We start from the raw sequence: 25,373 nt of genomic DNA, 5'->3' as shown, positions 1-25,373 counted from the left end.
TGCTAACACAACAAGATGACACAAGGGAAAAAGAGACACAGAGGAAAAGGACAATGAGAGCCACAACAAACCAGGGAGCTGAGGTGGCTCAAGCAATTGAGTGCCTCTCTCCCACGTCAGAAGGTCCCAGGATCAGTTCCTGGCACCTCCTAAAGAGAAGACAAGAAGAGAAGACAAGCGGACATAGAAAAATGTGCAGCAAATGGTCACAGAGAGCAGACAGTGAGCACAAGCAGCAGGGGGTTGGGGGAATAAATAAATAAATCTTAAAGAAAAAAAAGAACCAAATCATCAGCTTTTTTTTAACACATAGCCATCATCCCCCAAAGATTCCTTAAATCTTCTGTCCTGATCAATCATCATAGCAAAAACAACAACAACAATAATAAGTACCTTTGGGGAAAGGGGGCAGACCAGAGAGGCTCTGGAGGAGGCAGCAATGAGGTACTGTCAGGTTTTAATTCCATGTCCTAAGTAAATGAATTTATTCCTGCCCAAAACAGAGCTGCAGACAGCGTCTGCTAGAAGCCTCGCCACGCCCCAGAAGGGGCTCAGGGAGCACAGCCCGAAGGAAGCCCTGCCAGCCACCAAGGGGGTTCCGGGGAGTCGGGCGGGCGATGGAGGCAGTGAGGCAAGGAGGCCAGAGGCTGGCCCTGGTTCCTTCCTCCCGTAGCAGAGGACGTCTCAGTGCTCCAGACAGCAGGCTGGGGGTGGAACAGGCGCAAGTAAGGGGAGGAGGCCAGAGCTCCAGCGCGGGGCCAGGAGGCCTGCCAGCACTTAAAGAAGTCCTGCGAGCCGACTCCTGTCTGGCCAGGCCCTGGCGAGCATGTGAGAAGAGGAGGGGGCGAGCTCCTTCCACAGCCAGTGGCTCGACTTGAGTCACGAGCACCTCGCAGGCCCCAGACTACTGACTCGGGGCCTCGGGTTGCCAGGAGGGGGGCACTCTTCCTTCATGGGAAGGGGGTATGTGATGCGGCCAGGCTGGGGCAAGTCAGGTTGGGCCCTTCAGAAAGGGGTCAGGTCCACCCGCAAAGATACACTCAGGGACACAAATGCAGAGGCATCTGGTCTACCAGCACCCCTGCCCTCTTGGCAATGTCTGGCTTGGAGATGTCTCATTTCTGGAAAGAAAACCAGCCACCTTCTATGCCACTCCCATGGGTGGGCACCTGAGTCTCCGCAAACATATGCGCTCCAGGTCAGGTCATCTTAGTGGCCAAGAACCTGTTTGCCTCCAGGCCCTGCCACTGCCCAGCCAGGTAACTTTGGACAAGTCACTCAACATCCCTGGGCCTCAGTTTCCTCATATGTAAAAATAAAGGAGCCCTAAAGGGCATTCCTATGAGAGCCCTTGGAAGTAATAAAGGAAGAGATAAGAAGGGATGGCATTGTGTGGGCAGATCAGTAGCCTCCTGGTGAATCTTGGCCCAGTATAGGCTATCTGTCCTACTGCCAGAAGCTGCAGAAGAGCAGGGGGTGGAACCAGCATCGCCAAGGGCCAGCACTAGCCCCAAGCACGACCAGCACCCCACCCCCACCCCAGGGCAGACGCAGCCGAGCCCCACAGCAGCCAAGGGGTCCAGACACAGGCAGGGAAGACTCGAGAGGGGACACCGGGAGGGGTCCGGGGAAGGCTGAACTCCTGGGGTGGACAGCTCCTGGCCGGGAGGCTAACCCACCAGCTAACGGACGTACCAGATAAAAAAGCCACGTCTAGGCCCTTAAAACACTTCTGCATCTATTCTTTCTATGCCACCTTCCTATAATATTGTCCCGCTGTTTTGGTAAGAAACATCAGTAAAGGTACCTTGTCTACATCCAGGAAGGCAGGACCATGGCTGCTTTACACACGCTAAGTCCTGAGCTTATCCTAGCCCCATGCCTGACCCATTGCAGGTGAAAAAGTAATTGCCGAATCCCCGTGTGAGTTCCATAAGGGCAGGCAACATTGTATTCGCTAGTTTGTCTGAGTAAGAGTCGTTGAATAAATGAGTGAACTAATGAAAATAATAACAGTAGCAATAATAGCTCACCTTTATTTAAATGCTAAGTTATGCCAAGCCTGCTCTCAGCACTTGATGTGAATTAACCTATTTACTGTTCCCAGTAACCCATTTCACAGATGTGAAAACTGAGGCACAGAGGATTAAGTAACTTGCCCATCACCACACAGTAAGAGGCAGAACCCTGGCAGCTGGGCTGCAGAGCCTGTGCTAGTCACAAGGGAGGTTTGAGGATGACCACAGAAGACCGGCAGAATGTGCCAGGCCTTTTAGCCTATCTGGCATCCATCCCCACCTCTGTAACCGCAGCCTGTCCGCTTCCCCACTCTCAGACCATGCCATTCAGCTACCCCAGGACCCAAGGGTAGCACCTGCTTCAGGCCCGGCCTAACAGCACTGCAGCCCCCAGCCACAGTGATTCGTTCAGGGAGGAGACAAGACCAATCTGTGCTAATCAGAGGAAATCCTGAGGCCTTACTGCACTGCAAGAAAGAGAGGCTCTTTAAGGGAGGAGGACATTGGGCTCTTAGGAAGAGCCTGGCTGAGAAGGAAACCAACACAGAGGAAAAACAGAGACAAAAGAATATGGAAGCTGGACCCCTGACAACTTTATTTGAGACCCTGGATCCAGCCACGCCTGAGGCTTTACTGCAAAAGCCAGTTTCAGTTGCGCCCCTATCCTTTGCAACTGAAAGTTTGTTAGCCAATGTCACAGTTCAGGTCAACACCATCATTCTGTAAATGAGGACTCAGAGCTGGCCAGTGATTTGGTCAGGTTCACACAATTGGCAAAAGCCAGGGTCTCAGGAAAACTCCTGTGCCAGCATCCTCACCACTCCTCCTCAGTCTTTGTCTTACACGGTGTCCCCCATACCTTGTTCATTTCTATGGGCCCCTCGGAGCACGCTTAATATGTTTTTTGTTGTTGTTGTTCATTGTCTGCTTGTTGTCTGTTTTTTCTTTAGGAGGCACCAAGAACCAAACCCAGGACCTCCCATATGGGAACTGGGCACTCAGCTGCTTGAGCCATCTCGGCTCCCTGCTGGTTTGCTTTTGCTTGTTGTTTGCTCATTATCTGCTCGTTATTTTTGCATGATGTCTGCTCATTGTCTGCCCACTGTTTGTTTGTCTTCTTTAGGAGGCAACAGGAACCAAACCCAGGACCTCCCATGTGGGAGGCAGGCACTCAGCTGCTTGAGCCGCATCTGCTCCCCTGCTTAATACATTTTGGTGAATGGAAAGAAAGCAGGGGTAAGAAGGGAGGAAGGGAGACCTAAGCTCCTGGCAGTCAGAGACTGTTCCTTCCTCAATTCAGTATCACCAAGTCCAGAGCACAGGGCGTGGCACAGAGCAGGTTCCCAAAAAAATTCCTGATGAGTGCAAGAACGAATGAACAAGCCAAATAAAACATGAATCTTCATTTCACTAAATGATTATGGAGAAGGCTCCATGAAATCCTAATAGCCAGGGGAAGTTTCAGAGGGATTTGATTCGGAAAACTACACACGATTTCGTACTTCCGGTCACTTCTCAAAGCACTGCAAGCTTTTTTTATTCACATTGTAAAAACATCCCGCCTCTGCTCTCCTGTGAGCAGGGATGGTGAATGGAGCTGCCAGGGCACCAAGGCACCATGGGGGCATGCCTTTTCATTCCCTCTCTTGACATCTGCACTCTCCTTTCCTGCAGCAGACCCTCCACACACAGCACCCCAGCGGGCCCTGCCCTCCTTCACCCAAGCCAGGGACCCACAGTGAGGGCACGGGGGACAGGCAGCCAAATTTGGTTTCTCCTAAGAGCTTCTTAGGGCAGGTAGGGCCCTGGAAAATCTCAGGAGCATTTCTAAGATACGAAATATGGTTCACGGGGAAGCAGATGTGGCTCAAGCAATTGGTCTTCTGTCTACCATATAAGAGGTCCAGGGTTCAATACCCAGGGCCTCCTGGTGAAAGCGAGCCGGCCTGTGTGGTGAGCTGGCCCACGCAGAGTGCTGCCCCATGCAGGAATGCTGCCCTGCGGAGGAGTGCTGGCCCACGCAGAGAGCCGGCACAGCAAGATGACACAACAGAAAGAGACACAGAGGAGAGATAATGAGATGCAGCAGATCAGGGAGCTGAGGTGGTGCAAGAGAATGATCTCCTCTCCCCCACTCCGGAAGGTCCCAGGATTGGTTCCCAGAGCCATCTAATGAGAATACAAGCAGACACAGAAAAACACACAGCAAATGGACACAGAAAACAGACAAGGGAGGGAGGGGGGAGAAATAAATAAATAAAATCTTTAAAAATATATATATATGGTTCAAGTGAAGAGAATGAGTCTGCATTCAACACAGGCCAGCAATATACACCCACCACCTGCATACCCTCCACCTCCAAAGACAGGAGAGGGGGTCCTCAGAGGCAGCTCTGCCCAGATCCACCGCCCACCACCCTTGCCTCCCTGGTCTCCGCTCCCCAGCTCTACAACACGCAAGTGGGACGCTCATCCCTCTGCTCTCTTTCCGATTATTTTCTTGGCCATGAAGCAGAAAGGACACTGGCTTTGGAGCCTGGAGGAGCCGGGCTGGAGTCCAGCCCAGACAACAGTAGTAAAGAAGGACAAAGCCGTCGCGTATTGCATGCCGGGCATGCGCCACGTGTTATTTCAGTGCGTCTTCCCAACAGCACCATCGTCCATTGTACAGACGAGGAAACTGAGGCACAGGGACATTCGGCAACGTGAAGAGAGTTATGAGTCTGCACACGATGGGGCTGGAGGAGATGGCCCTTAGAAATCATGTGACCCCATCTCGGCGTCCCAGTGGCCTCATCTGTAAAATGGGAACAGAACGCCCACCCCTTACTGTCACTGCGAGAATTTAGGGAGACAATGAAGAGAGAAGAGCGGCTCTGTGCCCCAGAAGCTGCTTCTTCCCTCCCTCCTGCCCCTCGAACTTGCTTGCCAGCCTGCTGGGCAGGTAGAAAAGTCACTGAAACATTGAGACTAGGCTTAGAACACGCTCTGATTTGGGGGACACACGTCCTCATACCAGGGATGTTATCATCATCATCATCATCATCATCGCCATCATTGGTACAAAGAGCTAGAAGGCTCTTATTTAAATAATTGGGCCATACTAAGCTCTAGCTCCAAACAAAGAAAGTGAAGCAAGGCTGCCAGAGAAAGGCCCGTACCAGGGGCTCCCCATGGCGCCAGATTCCAAACCCCTGACTCTGCCGGCCATGGGCTCAAGGTGCTTTTCCACCCGGCGTCTTTGGAGCAGGAGGCCCAGGCCTGCCTGGCTGGCCTGGCCCCTTTGAAGTGCCCAGCATGGGGCAGACTGGGAGGAAACCCTGGGTCGCAGAGGCCCGGCTGTGGGGGCACCTACCCGCCCCCACCGGCCGCCCCCCACCCCCATTGTGCAGCCTGACTGGGCCTTTGTGGTGGGAGACCCGGCCTCATTATGTGGCTGACCTCAGGCCAGGACTCGCCCCCCAGGGTGGAAGGTTAATGTGGCTGCCCGCCACGCAGGCCCAGGCCTCTGGGAAGCCTCCTGGAGGGACAAAGGACCAGCCCCTTCCTCCTCTCCAGGCCCCCAAAACAGCTGCCGGCCTGCGGACCCATTCAGGAGGGGGACTGGGGGGCTGGTGGGCGGGCCGGCCCAGCTTTGATGGCTCAGAAGCCCTGGGGGGGCTCTTTCCCAAACTCGCCTCCCTCCCACCCTGGCTGAGGGGACAAAGCCGAGGAGGAGCCGGCCCGCACGCTGCTACAGGAATGTACAGTCCGTCGTGGCGGAGGAGGCAGGACCGGGAGGGGTCCGCTCTGCCCTCCAGCCTTGGCGCGTTTTCCACGCCCAGGAAGGCTGATCTCAGCTCCTCACCCGGGCGGGGTGGCGTGGACACAACAGGCGGTCAGAATAAAATCAGAAGCTGCTCAGTTCAGTGCCGGGGTCCCTCTGTCACCAGGCTTGATCTCACCTACCCAGAATCGAGCTGGGAACCGAGGGGCTCCCGGAGAGAGGGAAGGCCAGGAAGTGTGTGGGAGGGGGCCGAGCACTTAGAAAAGAGGCATGAATCCCGGGCTGATCCCAGCTAGCACCCCCTTTCAATAGGAGGACGCCTTTCCTAAATACCAATTCCACCTGCCAAGCAGGATCCAGAAGTACCCGGGGCCCCAGGTAGAACCAGCCAGAAGGCTGCTCCCCACGGCTTCCTCTACTTGCTTCCCCGCTACCTGGAGGCCTGCTCCTCGCACGACGGACTGACACGCGGTTTTACTGTGCACTGATTTTAATTTCAAAAGACTCAGGGGAAATTTTTTGGAGTGTTTTATTTGCTACAAATCCTGGTGCTGGCACGGGAGGGGGGCACTCCGGGGCACAAGGCGGTCCACTCAGGCACCAGCGGGCGGGCACCAGGCGGCGAGAGTGGGTGCGTGTGCAGAAGTGACGCGTTCGCGCGAGTTCCGGCAAGCAGGTGTGTCCCAGCGTGTGCACATTGTCCCCGACTCAACAAAAGGCCGGCTGAAAGCCTCACCTATGGAGCGGGCGGGCGGCAGGAGCCCGCAGGGCCAGGGACAGGCCTGGCCGGCCCATTGTTGGAAGGGACGCCTTTCAAGGGACAAAAGGGAGAGGGGGCTGGGGAGCACTCGCAGTAGAGCCAGGGGCATCTGCACACGCTGTAAACTGCGGCCCCACGATCGGCGCTGTCTCCCCAGCAGCGTGCTTGGCGTGGGGGGTGCGCGCGTGCCCGGCCTGGCCCGGCTCCACATTGTCCTGCCCCGCCAGGAAACGCAGCGCCCGGCCCTCTTACAAAGACATCGATTTTTCCTCCTTCCCTTCCAGAGCCAGATCAGATGAGCTCCCGGAGTGACACATCCTTAACTTTTCAGTGGGGTTTTCTTCTCCGACTTGTTTGTTTGTAATATATTTTTTTAAAACCTGGTCTCTAATTGTGTCTTTCCTTGGATGCATCCCCTCCACCCCCCACGTTACCGCGCCCCCACACAAAGCAAGGAGGGCCCGGGCTGATTATCTGAGCACGCAGGCTGCCCGTGAGCCATCCTGGGCTCTAAGAATGCCAGGGGGCTAGAAATCGGGGAGAGGGGGAATTAATTGCCAAGAAAAAAATAACGGCTGTGCTGCGACTTTGATTCCATCAATTACCATTATCTTTCTCCGCAGGTCCCCCAACCATCCCCCGGAACCAGCGGTGTTTAACTTTCTTTGCCAGTCATGATACCCCGTCAGATTTCTGGCGGTGCCACGCCGTCCGCTGGGCTCCTCCTGGGCCCTTATCAGCCTCTCCCAGTCAGCCTGGCCCGGCACAGCTGTTCCGGGCCCTCAGCCCTTCACTTTATCTGCTCACACAGACCTCGGCCTGGCAAGCGGTGGGCCCGGCACCTGCTCCACATTCCCCAGGAAGCCGGCTGGGAACACAGCCGCCCTGCTCCCAGCATCCTCCGGGAGTTCATTACCCAGCCAGGGTACCCCGGCTCGTCAGCCAAAGTCCGGGCCGCGCCGCCCGGCCTCGCCCCCGGAGCCGCCTGCATCATTAAAACCCCAACCTTCTGAAAGGAATAAAGAACAAAACCACAAATTTAGATTAATAAAGCATTTGTTGATTCTACAGCAATTTAGCAGGCCCCTAAGAAACCCACCAGAGACCCACGGAGCTCCAGTAATTTTCTGTTATATTATCTTTCTTGTAAAATACTTCCCCAGACAGAGTCCCCAAAGGGGCTCAAATATCACTGTGACTAACCAAAATCAATGTGCGCTCACCTATTGACATTTTTACATAGTTTTTGGATTTAGTATCCAGCCGAAAACACAATCAACTCCTCTGCCAAGGAACCGACAGGCACTTAGCTAGTCAGCTATTAGTGTTACAAAGGAAAAAATGCGGGCACCCAGGGGAGCGGGCGAGGCGGCGCTGACGTCAGGGGGTAATTGGGTGTCTGAGAGAAATTGCCAGCGGCTGGCCGGCTCCCCCGGGGGGCCGCACAAAGCTGAGCTGTAACTCTAATAAAGGAAAGGAAATTCTAGAAAAGGGGGCTTTGCTACAAAGGAGTCCAGGCAGACACCAAAAATAGCCCTTTGGAAATAAATAAATAAATGTGGCTAAAGCAGATAGATCTGGGGGAAAAAATAAAATCGCCACGCCGAGGAGGGCGTCTGGCCTCCTCTCCCTGGACATCTGTTCGGGGCTCAAAAACTACTCTCCTAGCCCCTCCCTTTCCTTTCTGGAACCACATGGATTTTAGTGCTGGAAGGAGGTTCGCCATCTATTTTGGCAAATAGGATCTATTTTCTAAAGACTCTAAGTTTGTCATCTCTCTCCCAAAGGTAGTATCTGCACTGTTTACTTTGAGCCTCACGAGAAGGAATTTCTATTGTTTGACGCTTGGTTGTTTTTATATTTGGGGGGGAACCGCATTAAATGCAATTTTCGGAGGTTCTTGCCACATGGCTCAGCTCTCCCCTGGAAAGTCTATATTCTTGGGAAGTGGGTTTAATTTTCTTCCTTCACCACTCTCGGCCCTGAGGTCAGAGGCTTTGGTAGATAGAGAAACCAGGCGGACTTGGCCTCTTCTCCCAAATGAGGGCCGTGGAAGCGGGCAGGAAAATAGCAGCTCCCACCACCCCGCAGCAGCTCACAGACCAGGCAGCAGGCCTGGGGAGTCAGCAGCCCTCGGAGGACCGAGGGGGACAGGGTGTCAAGGCTGAGGATGGTCTGGTCTGAGCCCCGAGGCTGCTGGGAAATTCTTCGCCCGCCCCCGGCCAAGCGGGAGAGGGTGGCTTGGGGAAAGAGGTGGCAAGAATGGGATTCCCAGGTTCAGATTCTATCTCACTGCTTTGAAAGAAAAAGGAAAATCAGGCCCAGGATTTTAAAAAGAAGAAAAAGAAAGAGGGAAAAAAAGAAAAAAAGCAGAAAGCATTCCAACCCAAAGCTACTTGGAAATTGGTCTGAACAAAGGTCTTCAGCTAAAAATGTCAAATCAGCACCACAGGGCTCCCTGCCTTCTCAATCCTGAGCCCCTGCTGAAGCCCAGGGGGCCTGCTGGGAGAAGAAACATCCCCTGGGGCCTTCTCCTGACTGTGGGCCCAGGCCACTGCCCCACGCAGGCAGGACAGAGCCACCAGGGTTTCCTGGCTGCCTGGGGGAGGGGCGGGGGCTCGGGTGGGGGGCAATTCTGCTCCTCACGGAGTATCCAGGTTGGCACTGAAGAGGAAAACACGGATCCAAGAAAGAAAGGGCTCCCACAACTGCCGGCCCAGGGGAGGGAAGCTGAGCTCAGGAATGCGACAGCTAGCGCCCTGGCACCAAATCGCAAACCTTGAATCAATGATGCAATCGCTTAATTAATCAGCCCGCTCAGGGTGGGTGCAGAGTGCCTCTTGGAGTATCTGACCCAACCAGCTCCTGATGGGCAAACCCCCTCCTCCTCGGCCCCCCTCAGCTGGGCCCCCGGGACCACAGATGGTTGAGCACCGTCTGGGAGTTTTACCGAAGGGGGGCGAATGTGAGTTCCCGCGTCCCCTGTGGGATCCAGTCACTCTGGCAGAAAGGAGGAGGAGGGAGGAAAGAGAAGGGAGGGGGCGGGAGGAGCGGGAAGGGAGGGTCTTATCAGCAACTTAGAATTTCTGGGCCTTGGCTGCTGCGAGTTGGATCTTTCAATGTTATTTTCTTGTCCCAGGCTATGAGACTAATACAAACGGAGAGAAGGAGAGACCTCTTTTCAGCAAGCCGGCGAGTGCCAGATTTGGAAGGGAAGAAAGGCAGCTAAATTAACCCTAAGGCTTAACATGTTCAAGTCCTGTAACTTAAAAAAACAATAGGCTCCAAGGTGAGCGTGCAGATGACGGAGGCTGGAGCAAGTCACAAGGGGGGGTGTGCGTGCACACACGTGTGGCAAGGGACAGGAGGACACCCCCTTCTGACTTTGCAAGTCTTTAATAGCAAAATGCTTGCAGGAAAAGTAGTAGGCAAGCTTGGTATTTCCTACTCTGATGGCCCCGACTGAGAGCAGGGGTTTGAAACCAGTTGGCACGGGGGATTGGACAATCTCCAAGGTTGATTTTCTCATCTTCAGTGCACAGAGGAGATGGGAGGGAGCAAGCGGGCCAGGATCTCCAACCCCCCTAAACGGTTAATGATAATGAGCCAGGAGCATGCTACAGGAGTTTAGCAGCTCTCAGGATGAGGGGAGACCCGGGAGAGGGGCACGGCAGAGGTGTTTTCAATTACCAAAAAGCAAATTTATTTTTAAACAATACCCCTCAACCTGGGTGTTTAAAGAGAACCTACTCTGGGCCCCTAAAATATCAAAGCGAGATTTAAAAATAGAAAAGTCATTTCCCCCCTTCCCCATTGCAGATTTTACTGTAGCGTTCTAGAAGGCAGATTAAATGAAGGAAGCTCAAACACACTCAATTTTGTCCTTTAGCAAATTCTTCTCTTTCACTCTTGCATGAAGAAAAAAAATCTCCCCACAGAGTTTTTCTCTTCTTCCTGGTGTGGATCTGGGCCCCTGCAGTGCCCTGTGTAATTTCCAGTTCCTCAGAATTCAGGTATTAATAAAGACCCCATGGGGACTTCCAACAATATAACCCTACATTTTGAGGCATTATGAAAGGAAACCCCCAGGGGTCTGTGGCTCAAATTTCTGAAATGTAGGCATTGTAAAAGGCACCCCAGGGGATGCCCGCAATAGAAATCTGCTGAATTCAAAGCATTTTGGAAGTCCTGGTGGGAGTCATTACTCCCACTGGAAGCTTTTTACAAAACATGTGTTGCTGACATGTTGACAGATTGCTCAGTGAAGTGTTTAGGTGCATGCACAAGGCGGGCCTTTGGAGACGCCCGGCGCTGCCAGCGAGTCTCCGAACGCTGCAACCGGCGCCATCCATATTTCAGAAGAGGGGAGGCCGACGCGGCCGGGGACGCCACGAGTGTTCTCCGCACCCGAACCCAGCCTGGCACCCCTCCGCCGAGGAGCCGCGCCGAGTGGGCCGGCCCGGTCCTCGCCTCGGAGGCTGGTCTGCGCGGCGCAGCTTGACGGCCCTCGTCTCCCTGCCAAGGGCTTTTCTGGAGGCATCTCGAGGCCACCTCGCTGATCATGGCGAGGCGGCGCGCCCATCCAACCCAGGAGGGGGCAGGGCGGCGGCGGGGTGGGGGGGGGCATGACCCTCACCTCCACCCCTGGCCCGAAGGAGAGGCCGGAGGGCGGGGAGAGGGTGTGAACTCAGGCACCCTGGGCCTGACAGCGTGCGGCTGGGGAAAGTGATCTGTGACTTTAATAAGGCAGAGGGGCTCAGAGGAATTAGCTGCCTAGGTGATGGGGGCTGGAGACGGATGGAAATGCATTCGTGGCCTGGTGGGCCAAGGGCCAGCCGGGGGGCCCTGGGGAGGCCAGGCTCACGCAGAGCCCCGCGCGCCCCGAGGCACTCCTCTGTGTCGCAGTCCGTGGGCTAAAGACTGGTGTGTGCACGAAGGAGTGCCAAGCAGGTCTGCCTGTGCGTATGTGCGCACACGCTCGCACACATTCTGGGCAGGATAATGCACCATATGCCCATGTTCATAAAATTTTAACGGTAAAAGCAGATGTAATTTGACAAATGTGTACACGTGTTGATAGGAACACACATACACACATGCACACGCACACGCCAACACGGCGCCTCTGCCTTTGCCTGAAGGACTTCCCCGCGTGTCCCCCAGGATGAGAGGGTGATCTGCCTCACCATGTCATGGCCGCTGCAACACACAAAGAAATCTACCCAAGGAACCCCATCTTCCTCTTTGGATTTATTTGCTTTGAACTGCACTATCTATTACGTTGTCAGCTTGGGTTTTCTTTTATTGAATGTTTTTAAAGCACTTGAAGGAATCAAAATCATTTCTACAGAGGTACAACAGCATTTAGAGGGGAGGGGGCGGAGGTCGGCAGGGCGGGGACAGCGTGGCCAGTCCAGCCCTACGTTTCCCGAGGACTTTCTCTCCACACTGGAAATTGACTTTGGAGCTAGACTGCATGTCCCAGAAACCCATCATCACCCCGGTGACCTTTTCCTCCTTCTAGTAGTAAACCGCATTTCAATGGACAAACGGCTTTTCCAAAAGAAGGGTGCAAGATTCCATTCTCCCAGGGCCCCTCCCAGACCTGGGCAGACAAAGGCCCAGAGAGGTGGCCAGCAGGGGCGTCCCCAGAGGTGTCAGCCCTGGGGGAGGCCAGGAAGGAAGGACCAAGTCTCTGCTGACTTAATGGCTTCCTTCCCATCTGCAGCCCTGGGCGGGAAAGCTCTGAAGCCCAGGAGCCCGTCGGCAAGGGGTCTCCATCTGCCAGCCCCTGTGCTCAAAGCATTGCCTGTTGGGACCCAGCACAGCACCTGGCATGTAGCATACGGTCAGTAACCAGGTGTTGAGTGAAGAAGTGAATGGAGAAATGGAGGAACGGTAAGCCCATGGCCATGGGCACAAGAGTTAGGTTGGAATCAAAGCAACCTCAGGCCAAGTATGAAAGGGGAGTCTCCCCTTCAAGGTGGACTTTGGAGAACCCTCTTCTACAAAGAGGAGGCTTTCCTCCTAGAGGGTGAAACTCTAGGCTTCTGGCTTCTGGACCCAGACCCTAGGGGTGCGCTTTTCAGAAGGCTACCCTTGCCCCCGCTCCCTGGCTGTGCTATGCTGGGAGGGAGGTCATGGGGGGAGGTGGGATGGGGGGAGTGAGGAGGGCAAAGAACTGAGAAGGAAGGGAGGGGGGTCTTCTTTGGTAAAAGCCCTTTCCAGGGTCTCGCCCCATCTGGAATGACACAATCCCAAGTAAAGCTCCCACTAAGTGTGCCAGGCATGTAGTGTGAGATCCTGCAGTGTCCCTGCCCCCCCACCCCACTCCCCTGTGCCCATCAGCCCTGCCTTCAGGGTTCTGGCCCCTGGCCCTTGTCTCCTTTTGGATGGCAGAATGACAGAGGATGACCAGCTCACCCAGTCAAAACTGAAAACTGAAAACCCCACATTCCAGGACTGCCTTCAGGCCCAGGCAAACTGGGACGACTGGTCACCCTATATCCTCACCCCCAAAATATGAGCTCCATGAGGGCAGAGCCTGACACACAACAGGTGTGGGATACCCCTTCATTTAAAGCATGTACCCATGCATAAAGTAAGGCTTCCCCTATGTTCCAATAGGTCAGAAGGGAGAAGGACCAAGGTTTGTGTCTCATCACACACAGCACATGAGTCCACGGCCCACGGAAACAGTCAGAGCAGACACACCAGGCACCCAAAGGCAACAGCGTGGCCTGGGCTGACCTACAGGTCTTCAACCATGGTCACCAGAGCCTGGAGTCAGACGCAAAGACTCCCCACTGGAGGTTCTCCTGTTCACCAGCAGCAGCCCCTTGGCCACCCAGCACCACCCAGTTCCCTGCTGGCCTTCCCACCCAACCCCTCCAGGCTCCTTGCTGCCCACGCCTTTGGATTTGACTTCTAAAGGTCAAACCATCATAGAATGGGCTGGAGGAGTCTCCTTTCTAGGAGTCAGTGGGAGGGGACTTGGAGGGGAAGAAGACGCTAGAGGCCCAGCTCTTGCTACTGAGGAGAGAGATGAAAATGTAGGTGGAGACATTCAGGCAGCAGACACTTCCCATGGGTCCTCCAGTACAAATGCCAGGTCCTAGGCAACCAAGAGAGAAGGTCAAAGTCCCAACCCTTCAAAAGGTCCACCGTGGGTGAACTCTTGTGTGTCCGGGGATGAGGTCCAGTCTATCGTAGATTGTAATAAAAACCAAACACAGCCATACAATGGAATACCATAAATATACAGCCAATTAATATTAGTCTTGAGAACAATATTTAACACTAAGACAAGCTGCTTATAATCTATAGGTAAGTGGGGGGAAAAAAAGTAGACTGCAAAACAAGAATCTAGAAGGCCAACACCAAAATGATTGCATTGGTACAGTCTGGAGAGTGAGATTATGGCTGGGTTTTATTTTCTTCTTTTGGCTTGTCTTTATTTAATAGATCTTCTACAGTGAATTTAGGTAACAAGTACAAAACAAGAAAAATGTACCTTGAAAACCAGGGGAGTGAACAAAGTGCTCCTGGGAGCCCCAGAAAAAGAGCTTCGGGGGCCTGGAGGAATGAGCATGGCTTTGCCAGCAAAGCAACCTGGAGGTGGCATTCCTGGCAGAGGGAACGGCATGGGCAAACACACGGCAGGCAGCTTCTAGGATAGTGGGAATGGCAAGACAGCTGGAAACTAAGGCCAGACCTGACAAAAAATGGCCCTAGGGGAGCCAAGGTAAAGAGTGGGTTTTGGTCTCAGGAATTGGAGGTTGATGGCCCTTAGAGGATCTGACCTGTCACCAGCCCCATCAAATGTGAGTCCCTGATTTGCTTTGGAAGAACTGGTTGCATCTAACAAGAGCACCCTTAATAAACCAGGCGGGGCTGGAGTCCCAGATGAGATGGAACCTTCTAGGTGATACCTCCATGCCAGGCAATTCCACAAGTGCCTGGCCAAGCAGACGGACACACTGAAACCAACCCTGAATATGGGCCCTGAACCTCCCATCCCACGTTCTAAAGGGACTCACTATGAGATACCATCTCACACCCACTAGAATGGCTATTATTAAAAAATAAATTTCAACTAGGTCTAGAGCTGCAGGGTGCCTAAGTGTTACCTCCTGAGAGCCTCCATGTTGCTCAAATGTGGTCACTCTCTAAGCCAAACTCAGCATGTAAATGCATTACCTACCCACCAGGGTGGGACATGACTCCCAGGGATGAGCCTCCCTGGCACCAAGGAATTACTACCATCACCAGCTGGTGATGCAACTAGAAAAAGACCTTGAATAAAAGAGGGAAATGGTCAAGACCAATGAGTTTATATGGCTAAGAGACTTCAAAATGAGTCAGGAGATCATCAGAGGGGTCACACTTACACATGTCTCAGCAGGACCCCAGAGACAGCCAAAGTAGATACAACCCCAGGTAATGTGCTCCTGAGGGCTATGGAGACACACAGGTTCTATGGTCATGACAGATGGCTCTAGAGTTCAGTGCCTTGCCAGTGGACCCTATTTTGTAATTTGTGCTCTTTAATGTGATGAAGTTGGACTCAGATGTGACCTCTCTACACATGCCTCTTCTGTCACTTTTACTGAACCTGTGGTTGGTGCTGGGGTTTTGTGTATGCTCAGGAGACTTGAATCTTTGGACTGTCCATGTGCCAACTGGGCCCTGAGCCTCAGCAGTGTTGCAACACCTACTCTCCGGTTCATTGGACTTACTCAGGTCAGCTGATGGGGAGGTGAAAATGGTCAACCACCACACCAGGGAACCAAGAGTGTCTACAACTGCAAGCATGAGAATCCCATCCATCAGCCATGTGGGATCTAAGCCCCTTCTCGATTCAGAGGTGGAGTGAACATCGCCATCCCAGGGCCCACAAGATGGAGGATTGGAGTATACTTGCTGGTATTCTGCTATAGAAATATTGTGACCTAGCAGTGGAAGTAATTGTATCATTGTTGTGGAGACAGTGGCCAAGAGAGTTGCTGAGGGCAGGGAGAGGGAGGAAGAGATGTGATATGGGGCATTTTCAGGACTCGGAGTTGTCCTGAATGATACTGCAGGGACAGATGCAGGACACTGTATATCCTGCCATAACCCACTGGATGGACTGGGGGAGAGTGAATTAAAATGTAAACTATGGTCCATGCAGTGTGGCAGTGCTCCAGGGTATATTCACCAAATGCAATGAGTGTGCCTTACTGATGAAAGGGGATGTTGATGTGGGAGGAGCAGGGGTGGGGTATGGAGTGGGGTATATGGGAACCTCTTATGTTGTTTAATGTAACATTTTGTGTGATCTAATCTTTTTTTTAAAAAGACAATAATAAAAATAAATAAAAAGAAAAGAAATGCTGGTAAGGATGCAGAGAAATAGGAATCTTAGTATATTGTTGGTGGGAATGTAAAATGGTGCAGCCACTGTGGGAAAACTGATTGGCAGCTCCTCAGAAAGTTAAACATGGAGCTGCCATATGACCCAGCAATCCCACTTCCAAAGAGATTGAAAGCAGGATTCGGATTCTTGTATGCCAGTGTTCATCACAGCATTATTCACAGTAGCCAAAAAGTGGAAACCACCCAAGTTACCAATAAGTAGATGAATGGATAAACAAAATGTGGTCCTGTGCATACAATGGAATATTACTTGGCCTTGAAAAGGAATGAAGTTCGGGTGCATGCAACGTGGATAAAATCTGAAGACCTCATGTGAGTGAAATAAATCAGACTCAAGATTTTGTATGATTCCACTTGTGTGAAATAGCTAGAATATGTAAATACACACAGACAGAAAGTGAAGTACAGGTTACCAGGGGTGGGAGGGTGGGGACAGGGGGAATGGGGAATTAATGCATAATGTGTGCAGGGTTTCTGTTTGGTGGGATGAGAAACTTCTGCTAAATGGTTGGTGATGAGCATAGCACAGCATCATAAATGTGATTAACCCCACTGAACAGTATGCTTGCGAGTGGTTGAGATGGGAAAGTTTATGTTATACATGAGATCCACAATTTTTAAAAAAAGAATAAAGAGGCAATGACAATAAAATACAATACGTGATTCTGGACAGGATCTAATAATGGAGGCCCAAAGGCCCAAAAGGACATTAGTGGGACAAAGAAAGGGGCTGGCTCCCTTAGGGCCAGAGCACGTGGCCTCAGCTGCCCCGTCGCTCCCAACAGAGCCAGGTGTGGATGGAGACGGGGCCACTCTTCCGCCTGGAGGACAACTTCTAGCCGCCGGCGGGACAGCTGCCACCAAACCCAGAGTCCAGGTGTCAGAAGGAAATTAAAGCAAATGGCCCAGCCACATTTTTTATCTCCATTCATAAAAAATACAAAAGCAAGGTGGAATAAAAATAGGTCACTCCGGTGAGATGTGCAGTGACTCAGGAATCTAAACATCACCCGAAGGTCTCTGAGTCCATCTGCCTCCTGAAGGCTAGGTCTGCCTGGCCCAGAAAAGGATGAACATTCAGACATTTGGACCAGAGTGGGGTCACAGCCTCGGGCACCAATGACACAGGACACCTTCAGCCGCACAGGGCAGGGAGCACCTGGCCACAAGAGTGCAGGCCCCCGAAGAAAATCCCATATACAACCCCCCAGAATAATCCCCACAGGCAAATCTATTTTTCACACAGCAGCCAGAGTGATCTTCTCTCAAAACACACATCTCAGCTCAACCCTTCCCATGGCTCCCATCTCCCACTCCCTCCAACAGCACTCAAGGGTTGTATGATCTGACCCCAAAAGGCCACTTGTCCTGCTCCCATGCCCTCAGCTCACCACACTGACCTGCTGGCGTTCAACATGCCATACCACCTCCGCTTCCCCAGGACCTTCGCACATGCTCTTTCCTCTTCTCCAGGGCCTTCGTCTACTTATCTCCTGACACTCATTCCAGATCCAGGGCCCACATAAGACTTCCAGAGACCCTACACCCACAGAAGTGTATGCCCCATGCTCACATAATTCAAAATGGAAAAAACACTCAACTAGAAGGGTAAAGAAGCCTTAACAACAACAAAAAGTTTCTCATAGGCAGTCCCTCATGCTTAAAAAAAAAAAAAAGACCAAAAATTAAATTCTTGCCAAAGAAATCCTTTCTCAAGTGGGAATACCCCAGCTTTGCTGGTACACTAAGTACTCACTTGGATGCAATAGGGTTCAGATCTCAGCTCCAACTTCACCACCTCCAAGAAGCCCTCCCTGAGTGGCAGGGGCCCCTCTCAGCACTTCTCCCTCCCTGGAATGTTCTCGTAGTTTGCGTGATTCTTGGGTTCGAGTCTGCTCCCGCAGCACACCAGACCTCTCCTGTGGGGACAATGTCTGCCTTGCTCACCAGCCTGCCTTGCCTTAGCATAGGGCCTGGGACATAGCAGGTGCTCAAGAAATACCTGCTGAATGAATGAATGGACTAATAACTGCATGAACGAGTTGGGGGTTGGGGGGAGCAGTTCACATTACAAACCCACTCTTCAATGAACCAAAAAGAACCCCCTTGTGAATGTGAATACTTCTTTTAAGCAAACATTTACAAGACACCTAGTACATGGCAGACCCTGAAGATGCAAAGGTGAACAAGATAGGCCTTATCCTCCAGCAGCTCAATCCAGAAAAGACAGACATCCAAAAAACCCAAATGCTTGGTAGCATTCTATGGGGGCTGGGGGAAAGCTGAGGAGGCAGAGGAGCCAGGCTTCGGAAGGCTCCATCACTTCCTGTGTCTTGTCTCCCCCACAACTCCCCAAAGATCCCTCGAAGTCAGGGTGATGCTGTACCAGGCAGGTGTCGCCATGCTGGGGGCCACAGGGACAGACAGGACTGTTCCTTCAAAGAGGGTCATTTGTAATTGCACCCCACTTTGTGCCTACCAAAGCTCCCTTCTTTCATGCAGCACACATTTGTCAAGGTCCTACTCTGTGCCAGCCCCTGGGCATATGGAGACCAGGCTATGGTCCCAGCCCTCAACCAGGGCTGTATCCAGCTCACTGGTTCTTAACCTTCAAGGGGTGTTTTCTCAGGTGCTACAATGATCAGGGAGGTTGCTACTGGCATCTAGTGGGCAAGGCCAGGGCTGCTAAATGCCCTGAAAAGCAAGGGACATTCCCTCAGAATAAAGAATGATCCTACTCTAAATGCCACCCCACTGTCGAAAACTCTAGCATAAATCTGTCAGCTGAAAACGGACCAGCCCATTCTGCCTTGAGTAGCATGTGTCTGCTGGGCAACAGTAAGCCAAAAGTGTAAAGCAAATAATGCATTATCTTAAGAAGCGAGATGTCAGATGATCCAGCTTTGCCCCTAGAAAACCCCAGCTCCCACCAAACTTTGTAATGGATTGAATCACATCCCTTCCAAAAACATGTTCCTACCCACTCCTGTGGTTGTGAACTCCTTTGTAAATAGGATCTTCAAAGATACTATTAGTTGAGGCAGGGCAAACTGAATCCAGGTGGGCCTTAATCCAAAACGACTGGAGTCCCTATAAGCAGAGAAAATTTGGACACAGTTAGGAGACAAATGTAAGCCTCAAAGGTCCCTGGGTTGGGAATGAGTAAGAAATGAGGACTGAAACACTATCCTTGGAACAGCACCAAAGCTATCCCACCCCCAGGCTCTACTTGGGGGCGGCTCTCTGTGGTTTTAAGTCTCACTTCATTTCTTCTCTTCCAGCTAGATCACAAGCTTCTAGGGAAGAAGGCACTGACCTTTTATGGCTCATTCAAGACACCCAAACTGATCCAGGCACAGTATCTGGTACAAAGTAAGAACTGGGAGAACAGCTATGGAGCGGAGTGGGATAAAGTGGGTGGGATGCAATGGGATGGAATGTAATGGGATGTGAATGGACAGGATGGAGTAGAATTAGATGCTATAGCATGACATGACAAGAGATGGGATGACATGACATGGGCGGGATGTGGGATGAGGAGAGTGGGATGGGATGGGATGAGATGGATGGGCTAGATGGGGATGGATGGGATGGGATGAGATGGATGGGATAGATGGAGATGGATTGGATGGGATGAGATGGAATGGGATGGGATGGAATGAGATGGATGGGAGTGGATGGAATGGAACAGGAAGGGAAGGGAAGAGATAGGATGAGTTGGTTGGTGGTGGATGGGATGGGAGGAGATTGGATGAGAAGGGATGGGATGGGATGGGATGGGATGGGATGGGATGGGATGGGATGGGATGGGATGGGATGAAATGGATGTGGGTGGATGGGGTGGAATAAAATGGAATGGAATGGAACAGAAAGGGATGGAAGAGGGAAGCAGACTTGGCCCAGTGTTTAGGGCATCCATCTACCACCTGGGAGGTCTCCGGTTCAAACCCCGGGCCTCCTTGACCCATGTGGAGCTGGCCCACACGCAGTGCTAATGCACGCAAGAAGTGCCCTGACACACAGTGGTGTCCCCCGCATAGGGGAGCCCCACGCGCAAGGAGTGCGCCCTGTAAGGCGAGCCCCCCAGCACAAAAGAAGTTCACCCTGCCCAAGAACGGCACCGCACACACAGAGAGCTGACACAACAAGATGACGCAACAAAAAGAGACTCACATTCCCCTGCCGCTGACAACAGAAGCGGACAAAAAAGAACACGCAGCAAATAGAGAACAAACAACTGGGGCGGTGGGGGGGGCAAGAGGGAGAGAAATAAATAAATAAATAAATCCAAAAATATATAAATAAATCATAGAGAAACTTAAAAAAAAAAAGGGGGGGATGGAAGAAAGGCTGGGCCCAGCAATGCCCCTTCTCCACATCAACCATAAAAAAGTGCTTCTAGAGAGATATGTATAAGAATGTTTACTACAGCAAACAACTGGAAATGACCTAAATGTCCATTACCAGGGGACAGCTGCATCAACCATACATCCATGCTATGCAACGCCATGCAGCAGATAATAAAGAATAAAGAAGATCTATCTACCAACATGGAAAACTCTCCAAGGCATAGTATTGAGTGAAAAAAAAAGCAAGCTGCAGAATGATAGATCCAATATGGTATCACTTATTTTTTAATCAAAAATCAATACATTGTTTCTATGGATACACATATACCATACCTCATCAAATCTAAGACACCATGGATTGTAAAGCACACCGTTATTTTATGTACCACTAAAAAAGAAAACAAACACTGTCAATGAAACCATGACAAGCCACTAATTGTAAGATGCATCTCGACTTCAGAGATGTTAGCACATCTTAGAACTGATGAAATATGGTATGACAAAAGGTGCTGGAGAAGTCTTTACACGTGCAAGCCAATCTGGTAAAGGCAATTAACCAGGGGAGGGAAGCAGGAAGAAGGTGCCTTGAGCCTTAACTCTACCCTTATCTGCAGTGTTTCCAATTTTCACAAATAGAATATATGTGCATGTTGCTGTGATATTTCATATCTAATTTTTTAAAAATAGAGAATGACTCGACCCCTCATTGGGTGCTCACTTAAAGGTGAAGCAAGGCTGATGACATTGGACCAGCTGCATGAGTCACAGAAGAAATTCTGACCTCCCACGGTGACAAGCCAGGGTGGGGCTCAGGGGACCGAGTGGGCAGGATGCTGCAAAGCTTTCTGAAGAGGAGGGGATGCAGTTAGGGAGCATCCAGCGGGCAAAGTGTCACTGGAAAAAAAGAAACAGCAGGAAAAGAATCTGATTTGGGGAAACAAGCAATTCACAATCTACTCACACACTGACATAACAGGGCTACTAAGGGGCCTTGGGTTGTCCCCCAAAACAGCTCTTTCGTCTACTCTCGCTACCCACTGCAGAGTAGTTGGAAAAGTCCTGGTGCCATCCTGAGCGATTGCATCCTTCACAAGTGATCTTCTCGGACTCAAGCGTCTAATTCCTCCTTCATATCCAATTCTGTGTGTCGGGAAGAGAGCCGAACCTGGCCCCCAGCAGCCGCACACCTCGCCCGGCGCACAAATAAAAATAGCTTTGGTGCTCAGGGCACAGGTTTCCTCGTCTCAGCCTCTGGGGGTCCCGGGAGCCGCATATCAGCGAATGGAAAGCACGTGCCATACAAATTCATAATGAACAAAGAGGCACCGCCGAGGCATCCTTGACCTTCCTGCTTTTCCTTGACTTCTCCGCTGCCGTTATCCCGGTGAAGCCGTAAATGGAAAAGACGCTGGGGGGGAGGCAGGGCGGGGATAGCCACAGAGTGCCCTCCCTTGCCAATTTCTCCAGTAGTTAAGCAGTAAATGGCATTCACCAGAATGATAACCTACGCGATTCTCCATTTATGCAAAGTTTGGGCAGCATAGGCTGTGATTTCAACATCGATACCTGCCAGGGGCCAGGCCTCATGCCTAACAAACTCACTCCTCTCTTCCCATAATCTGTGGCATTACCGTGCAAGACCAAATCTCTGGCTGTGTAGTCCCAGGAAAAGGGAAAGCCGAAAGCACCCCCACACACACTCCAAGAGAAAGGACCTTGCTTCCCCTTCCGCAAGTCCGTGTAAACCCCACCCTGTGATTTCTGAGCAGGAGCGCCTCGGCAGGGCTCCATTTGGCCCAGGGAGCCTGGGCGTTAACCCTGGACGTTTTCCTTTGGCCCCTCCAGATTTCCTGTGCACCCTTCACCCTGCATTTAGGACCCTCACACACAGCCGCCCCCAGCTCCTGGCTTCCTGGTGGCTTTACCCAGTGGGAGGCACCGGCAGAAAGTGGAAGGTGAGAGGAGAGAGACAGTGGGGTATTTCTTCTCTGGTCCCCTCCCCGGCAGGTTGGCAGAGGTTTGCTGTGTACCCTTCCCACAGGCCCCAGCTAGCTCGGGCAGCCCTCTGCTGCGGCACCTCTGGCCAGGGCTTCTCCCCGTGCCCCAGCAGCTCTCTGGTGTTGCTCAATGTCCCCAAGCTGCTTCCACTCTGCCCACCTCTGGAAGTAGACCCTTTATTACATGTTCCTCAGTTACCCTGTTTGAGCGTGCCATCTGTTTTCCGCTGGGACCCTGGCTAAGGGGGTATTCTTTAAACAATTTTTAAGTAAATCTGTTGCCAAGATGGTGGTTAACACTGTGATAAAAGAGACATTGTTTAATGTAACATTTCGTGTGATCTATGTATCTTCTTTTTTTAAAGACAAATAAATAGTGCTTTCAGGCATGAAAAAAAGACATTGGAGGAAGCAGAACAAAATACAGGATCAGTGAAATCCATGTTAGATGGAAAAAGGAATTTAGAGAAGGTGTTCAAAGAGCAAAGCCTTTTAATAACCCACTCCTCCCACCCTCCCCCCAGGTAACACACAGACACCATCGGGGACCCCCACCCCAGCCCTCTGCCATCCAGCCATGCAGGTATCAGGGACAAAAGCTGTTCTCCTCACTCTGGCATTGCCACTCCTTCTTCCAATGGGGAAATAAACCAGCGCTGGCAGATTTTTGCAAAGGAAAAGATACATACGGCCAGCCCACGAGACTGATCATTTGAGATCATTTCTCAAATCCTGCTCCAGGTCTCTTCATTGCCACGACTTTGTTGCCCTCAAACCTCAGTCCCAGGAACCCTGAAACTCAGCGCGGCCCAGGCCACTTCCAACAAATGGCTCAGTAAATGTTTCCTGAGCAGCTGCCATGGGCCAGGACAGGTGCAGACATGAGAAAGCAGAGCAGGATGCTCCTCCCCAGAGGCCCCCTCCTAGTGGAGACTGACAGTAATACAAAAGCAAATCGACAAGATCATCTCATCCACAACCGCCAAGAAAGAAATCAAATTGGATGATTGGATAAAGTGACTTTAGTTGGGAGTAGGGGGTGGTCAGGGAGGACTATCAGAGCTGAGACCCAAAAGCAAAACCTTAAAAACATCGAGTTGGAGGGGAGAGGAAGTGCAAAGGCCCTGCGGTGGTGGGAAGGAGCATAGCCTGTCCAAGGTCCAGGAGGAAGAGAGGCCAAGAGAGGCAGGGCCGGTTGGGAGGCTACATTGTTCCAAGGGCGGTGAGAGATGGCCACAGTCAAGTATAAATGGTCCAAAGGTCTCTCTGTCTGCTGCCCAGAGAATGGCCGACAGCAGGGCTGGTAAGGGGCTGGGCGGCCACAGGCAGATGGCAGTTGTCCCCCTCCCCAGTCTCCCTGCCACTAGCCCCTCGCCCACCAATGTGGCCCTGACCTGCCCTCAAAGAGGCTGACCCACTCCAGCAGATCTGGTCTCGTCACCCTGTCCGTTGGCAGGGCCAACATACTCTGCCAACCCCTTGGCGAGGCCGAGACCCCAGCATCTCAGGATGTGGAGGTGGGGAGGGGTCTCTGCTCCCCAAACCTGTCACCGTCCCCCCACCAGGCTCAGGCAAAAATAATGATGCCCCCAAAACAACGATGTCAGTTCCGAAGGCGGCCAAATCCTAGCCAGTCAACTCCAACATAGAACGGTTTAACACAAAATGAGGCATTTTCTAATCCCCTGGACATTGTTCCCCAAGCTGGCACATGGAGTGTTTAAAAACACTGCCAAAAAAAACAAAACCACTCAACCTATAGTTGAGCTTTCTTTTAGACCAGTGCCAGGCTTAAATTTCCAATTTCCTTGCTCTTTTCCCGTTCTGAAACCCCCGCCGTTGCCCAAGCCTTGGCCGCGGCACGGCAAGTGGCTTTTCCTCCTCTCCCTCCCTAACTGTAAGGCTGGCCGGGGTGTGCAGGGGTCAGCGCGCCTCGGGGCCCCAGGAAGATGGAACCTGCGTGTGAGGCTGAGCCCCTGCTGGTTCCCTCCTGGAGCCGCACGCCTCAGTCAGCAGGAGACAAATGTGGTTGGTTTCTCATTTTGTTTGGGGATGTTCTTTATTTTTCTGTTAGGGTGTCATTTTAGGGATGCCAATCACAGGCTCTCAAGGCTTGGAGGAACCTGAAAAATTGACCCATGCCAACCCCCCCCCCCCCAATAGCACACCCCATCACATCATCCATCTCCAGGCTTTTAAAGATTACCACCACCGGGAGCTGGTTTCTTACTCGTCCAGCAAGGATGGGTCTCCCTGGAGCTTTTAGAATCCTAGTTCGGCCCCTGGGAGTACCAAGATGAATGGAGAGGGATCGGGGTATTCACAACCCACCCCCACGGCTCTGGCACCATGGTCCCCACAGTGGCTGGGCCCTTCCATACCCACAGCTTCCACTGGGCCTCCCCCTCCACGAATACCCCTGTTCCAGAGGCAGTAGTAAAAAGACCCACCCCGAGAGCTGTGCCATCACCATCCCCAGAGCAGACACCTGCCGAACCAGCTGGTGGGGCCGGCTGACCATCTCGCTGATCTCTCCCCTGTCCCTGGGCTCGGTTGGTCTCCTCCGGGATCTCTGCTGCTCCTGAGGAGATCGGCCCCTGCTCCGTCCCGCTTTGGGTTGTCCCTGCCTGCCACCAGCACTCTGAAGGCCGGGGAACATCGCAGGGCCTGCCATTCAGAGCCCTTGGCCTGGCCTGACACAAGAAGTCGAGACAGAGGGCAGCAGGACCGGGAGATGCAGGAAGTCGGGGTCCCGAGGCCTTGACCCAAGTCCCTGGATTAAGCCATGCCTGAAGCTAGTCTAGACGGAGGACTTCTAGCTACGTAAGCCAACAAATCTTCTTGACTTAAGGATACTTGGTGTTCTGGCACTGGCCGCCGAGTATCATAACTTCCCAATGTGCAAGCAGGACTTTGAGGCCTCCCTTCTCTCTTGACCTGAACCTCTCTCTCCAGCTGCAGTTTCTCCAGCATCATGTGGAACAAGACAATCGCCTCCTTCATTCTGCTGCGGCTGACGCAGGCTAAGAGCACACTAACCCTTGTGACAGGGAGTGGCCTCTCAGT

At 52.2% G+C, this 25,373-nt stretch overlaps 1 protein-coding gene across 2 annotated transcripts in view; it reads right to left on the bottom strand.

The window, feature by feature from the left end:
- Nucleotides 1-25,373, bottom strand: part of ZNF423 (zinc finger protein 423) — a 327,078-nt gene that overhangs the window by 184,098 nt on the left and 117,607 nt on the right. The gene's annotated exons all lie outside the window — the stretch shown is intronic.

This window comes from Dasypus novemcinctus, chromosome 18 (assembly GCF_030445035.2).
Source record: "Dasypus novemcinctus isolate mDasNov1 chromosome 18, mDasNov1.1.hap2, whole genome shotgun sequence".
Taxonomy (NCBI): Eukaryota; Metazoa; Chordata; class Mammalia; order Cingulata; family Dasypodidae; genus Dasypus; species Dasypus novemcinctus.
This window is presented reverse-complemented; position numbering and strand designations above follow the sequence as displayed.